This window comes from Pristiophorus japonicus, chromosome 17 (assembly GCF_044704955.1).
Source record: "Pristiophorus japonicus isolate sPriJap1 chromosome 17, sPriJap1.hap1, whole genome shotgun sequence".
Taxonomy (NCBI): Eukaryota; Metazoa; Chordata; class Chondrichthyes; family Pristiophoridae; genus Pristiophorus; species Pristiophorus japonicus.
Window position 1 is genome coordinate 42,896,591 of NC_091993.1, and position 5,862 is coordinate 42,902,452.

Below are 5,862 nucleotides of genomic sequence, written 5' to 3' on the forward strand. Positions count from 1 at the left end.
GCGAAAAATTTAGCGCCAGGTTAACATTAGCGCTAGAGCGAGGAAATTTCACCGAATGAAAGTTGACGAGGATCATTAGCATTAACTCCAGCGTTGCACCACAGACTTTGTGCGCGGAGCTGAAAGTTCCGGCGCTGAAAAAAAATCGGCCGTTCTGCGCATGCGCAATTTTTTTTTCTTCTGCTCTGGTCTCCTGTCGCAAACGCTAATGCAGCGCGCGGCCACATGCATGCGCAGTACAACCCGGGGCTCAATCAGCCATTTCACATTTGGATTTTGATCATGGAGGATGACAATTCCAGACAACTTGCCAGGCGATTCAGCTATGGGGCTAATGAAGCTGTAGTGGGGGCTATGGAAAGAAGATGGTAGGTGTTGCATCTCTGGGGTATTTCTAGACCACTGCCATCGACATTTAAAAGGATTTGGAAGGAGATAGCAGAGGAAGTCACTGCCTCAGACACTGTGGTCAGGATTGGCACACAGCGCCGAAAGAAGTTTAACGATCTGACAAGGGTCGTCAGAGTGAGTACAATTTTAATTCATGCACTCTTTCATTACTTCAGTTATAAATCTGACGCATTATTTGTTCTTATTATTTATGTAAGCACTCTAGTAATGACTCCACGAGGTAAGGTATTGCACTGGAACTGTTGTGACCTTAGTCCATTTGTTGTAGCACCTGAATGAGGGTACAGTAAGGTGAGCTCCCTTTTATACTTGGTTACGTGCGGTGTGCAGGTGACCTCTAGGTCACCACCAGTTGCACCCTCTGGTGGTACAGGTATATTGCATACAGTGTGAAGGTACATTCAATGGTCTTATGTAACTGTACATTAAGTGTACAGGGTATATACATACACAACAGTTGTCATGCTGTTGGTGTCTCTCAGCACTTTGTGGGTTGCCTCCTAAAATGCATGACACAGAGGTGGGCTTAGTTCGGCACCTTATTTGCCATGAATGATCTTTACACATTATTAAGATTGCTTTCTGAGATCTCATAAGATGGCTCCCCATTCGATGTCCTCTTGATGTATCATGTACAACTTTCAAGCCATTAAAGAGAGGACTCTATTACATTCAGACAGTATGGTATAAGTGCTGTGGTGGCTATCTGTGCCACAAGAGCAGATGTACCCTCTTGTAACCATTCTCCATTTTCATCTTTGCAGGCAAAGAAGTCTCATAATCGCCGTGAGCAGGTGCGGACAGGCGGCGGTCCGCCTCGGACCCTGCCACTCATGGACATCGAGGAGCGAGTGGCAGGCCTCATCGGCATCTCAGGTCGGACAACTGTCACTGGGGGCACTGACACCCGCTCACATACTGACGGTAAGTTCTGCACACTCCCTGGGCTGGGTTGGTGCAATGTCATGCAGTGCCTCTGGCCTAGGGTTGGGACAATGTCCTGCACACTCCCTGGGCTGGGTTGGGGCAATGTCCTGTACACTCCCTGGGATAGGTTGGGGCAATGTCCTGCGCCCTCCCTGGGCTAGATTGGGGCAATGTCCTGTACATGCCCTGGGATAGGTTGAGGCAATGTCCTGCGCCCTCCCTGGGCTAGGTTGGGGCAATGTCATGCAGTGTCTCTGGACTAGATATAATGGAGTAGCGGCAGTCCGTCAAATGAGTCTGTGCTATGCGACCTTCCCCATGTCACCCTGCCCCCTTCCCTGCTGCTGACCTCGTCTGTTGCTTCCAGATGACCAGCCACAGGCGCAGCATCCCTCAAGGGACCACTCTACGTCAGGCCATCGTCTGGAGGAGGAGGAAGAGAAGGATACGGATGAGCTGACTCCAGTGTAGTGCCAATCCACCCCTGCACCACCACCGGCACTCAGCTCCTCTGAGGACGGCGTGACGTTCTTGGGGTTCGAGGAATCCACGGTTCCTGGGACCAGTGGCGTGCAGCAGTGCAGTGCTAGGGTTGAATCCCGCAGACCATCTCTCCAGAGGGTGAGTCGGCAAAGTCAGTCTGCTGACAGACAGGCAGACGTTGAACTGGGCATGGTGGGATTGTCCAGGGAGAACATCCAGATAATCTGTCAGCTCCTTGAGTCTTGGGTAGGATTCCCACGAGCACTGACAGTCTGAAAGCGACCATTACGGAGGTAGGGTCACAGTTTGTCAGTGCGAGCCGTGATACCTGTGAGGCTATCAATGCCCACACGAGGCTGGTGGCCTCCAGCAGTGACACTGGAGTCCTTGGGCAGGTGATGCAGTCCATGCTTGCCGCCATACTCTCTGCGTTCCCCACTGTCACACGGGGAAGTGACGGTTCCGAACCAGGCCAGCAAGGTGCTCCGGAGTTGCTAGGGACCAGCCCCGACGATGACTGAGTGGCTCCAGGGATATGGGAGGTGGTGTCATTCCTTCGGATGACAGCATTCCGTCTCCCCCCACTCAGTCGCCAACCAAGCATCAGCGACCACCTGGGACTGGCGACACTGATGAAGAGGCTAGCCAATCAGAAACCGGGCCCTACCACACCACAAGCTGTTCCAGTGCGTCCCCAGACAGCCTCTCCATTGTCTCTCCTCCTAACACAGCAGCGCTCTGACAGCCTTGCTGCACGCCATCTTGGTGCCACTTTGAGTAGGAGCAGCAGGCAAGGGAGGGGTATAAGGGAAGGGGGGGCAAAAGATGGTGGGAATAAATAGTGGGGCAGGAATTGATGTTGCTGTATTATGTTGTTGATGCTGGATGCATCGTATGTTTTATGTTACAGTGTCATTATGTTACAGATTATGTTACAGTATCACTGGATTATGTTGTTGATGCTGGATTATGTTCCGATAATGTTGTTGAATTATCACACTGCTGGATGCAGCTCATTTTATTTTATTTGTCTCACAATGAAGATTATAAAGTTTACAACATTACAATGTTCAATAAATTATTTCTTTACCTTAACCATTTCTGTGTAGTGTCTCATTTGCAGAATAAGAGAGGGAATAGTCAACATGGTGGGATAGAGTGGCCAGGCAACAGTCAAACTTCACTCTTCAAGCAAAGCGTTCAATTATGAGTTGTCGACGTAAGGCTTTTCCAGTGGCGAAATCGCCACAATACCACCCCTGTGGTTATGATGGTGGTGGTGGTGGCAGGTTAATCTTCCTCATCTTCCTCCTCCCCACCCTCCTCCTTCCTCAGGTGGTCCTGCAATCCCCATTGGCAATTCCTGTCCCCTCATGATGGCTAAGTTGTGTAGCATGCAGCACACCACAATGAGCTCAGAGACCTGCTGAGGGGAGTATTGCAGGCAGCCTCCAGAGTTGTCTAGGCATCGGAAGCGCTGCTTCAGCACTCCAATTGTCTGTTCGACAATGTTGCGTGTGGCTGCATGGCTCTCATTATAGCGATGCTCGGCTTGTGTCTGAGGGTTCTGGAGGGGGATCATGAGCCAGGTGGCGAGGCCGTAACCTTTGTCCCCCAGCATCCAGCTCTGGCCTTGTGGTTGATGCTGGAACGTGCGTGAGACACTGCTCTCACGCAAGATGAAAGCATCATGGATACTCCCTAGATATTAGGCATTGACTGCCATGATGCGCTAAGTATGGTCGCAGATGATCTGTACATTCATGGAGTGGATTCCCTTTCGGTTTCGGAAAACCTCTGCGTTCGATAAACGTACTCGCAGGGCGATGTGTGTACAGTCAAGGGCACCCTGAGCCTTGGGGAAGCCAGCAAATCGTCCAAAACCTATAGCCCTCTCATTTTGGGTCTCCCTGGTCATTGAGAAGTTTATGAAGTCCATCCTGCGTGCATACAGTGCATTAGTCACCTGGTGAATGCAGCAATGTGTAGTGTGCTGCGAGATGGAGCACATGTCCCCCGCTGATGCCTGAAAAGGAGCCGGAGGCATAGAAGGCAAGTGCCACAATCATCTTCACCTCGACGGGCAGTGCAGTCCTGTTGGCGCTGGTAGGCTGTAGGTCTGCCTGTAAGAGCTGGCCTATCTCTGTCAGCACTTCTTTTCAGAAGCGCAGCCTTCTAACGCACTGTGCCTCAGAGAGCTGGAGATATGAGCGCTGTTCCCTGTAAACTCGTTGGGGAAGGCCTCCTCCCCATGCGTCAGTGATCTCTTCGATTATGTTGCAAATGATCAACAAATAAGCCTTCTTCCAGTTCGACACCATATGAATATAGCAGCCAGGATTACTGGCTCCCGACCTAGCATGGCCTCTATCTTTTAAAATGTCCTTAAATATTCTTTATAAAATAAACTAGAAACTCACACAAACTTCACAATCAAAACTATGCAGTAACACAGCGTTCTTCTCCCAATGCTGTTAATCAATTACAACTGAGACTTTCTCCTCCGCGTTCAACATGGCGCCGTTAGTACCCGGTGCGCCCTGGGTCCGTCAGGTTTTTCTGGGCGGGTTCTCGGGCAGACGCTAAATCAGGCGATATGTTCGAAAGTTCCGCCTGGGGCGTTAGCGCAGTGATGCACGACGATTTGCATCATCCCAACGGTCAAAACAGCGGCGGGTCAGTGAGTTTTAGCACCGCCGCAAAACCATTGCCGAAAGTTCTGCCCAGACGCAAAATCTTGTGGGCCTTGTTTTACGCCCCAAAAAAATCAGTTTTGCATCCCGCCGAGGCGCTAAATTGGACGCAAATCAGCCGAATATTCAGCCCTTCGTGTACACAAGAACTTAGGAAATGTGAGACGAAAATAAACATAGAATCATAGAAAAATTACGACACAGAAGGGGCCATTCAGTCCATCGTGTCCGTGCCGGTCCATCTAGTTCGCCATCTACCACCCTGGTAGTCACGGGATACACCAACAATGGAGTAACATCCTTCTGGCATGCGTGGTTTCCCCATTTGTTTGATTTAGGGTAATGTTGGGCAGCCTTACTTTAGCAGAGTTTTTGATTTGTTTTACACCTGCCTTCCTATGCACTGTGTGGTGCTGTTGGTAATTTCCGTGACACCACTTCCTCTCAAGCACTCTGCGCTCTCTCCTGTGGTGCATCTCTTGCAGTAGTGGCTCATTCCGAATCTGGAACGCAGCTTCACTTTTAAAATTTGTAGCCTGTACCCCCTTTAATTAGCAAGGTAAACCTACCTTTAAATGCATGGCACAGTAGATATCGTGCCGGACCCAACCGTGCCAGCACCCAACAGAAAGTTCCATTAGACGGGGAGCTTGTTTTAAATACACAATGAGCCCTGATCTGGAAGTTGGATTCGAAAGGGATGTGCCTAATTTCGGGAGTGAGAATTAGCAAATGACCTTTCATCACTTTCATGGGAAGAGCTAAACTGATCACTAGAAGTCTCCCTCACTCCAATGTTCTTCAGCTGCCTAGGCCCCAAACTCTGGAACTCCCTCCCTAAACCTCTCCACCTCTCTACCTCTCTTTCCTCCTTTATGATGCTCCTTAAAACCTACCTCTTTGACCAAGCTTTTGGTCATCTGCTGTAATTTGTTCTTCTGTGGCTCGGTGTCTTATATCACTAATGTGAAGCACCGTGGGACGTTTTGCTACGTTAAAGGTGCTACCTAAATAAAAGTTGTTGTTGTTGTTGCAGAGCCTTCGTGATTCTAACATTCTGCTTAATTCCCCAGTTAACTACAACAACAGCTTGAACTTACATAGTGCCTTTAACAGTCGGGGAACATCCCAAGGTAGATTATTCGACTGTGGGGAGAGAGATGTAGGGAAGAATTGGACATGAAGAGGTTTGGGAATGACCTGGAGCTTGTTCTAAGAGATTGTTTTAAATAGGCTTTTGGAGGGGGAAGAGATGTAGCAGGATGGATGGATTTAGGAAGGGAATCCCACTGTACTGGGGCAAGATGGCTGAAGGCTTTGCTGCTGATAGTGTATCAAATGGTGGGTT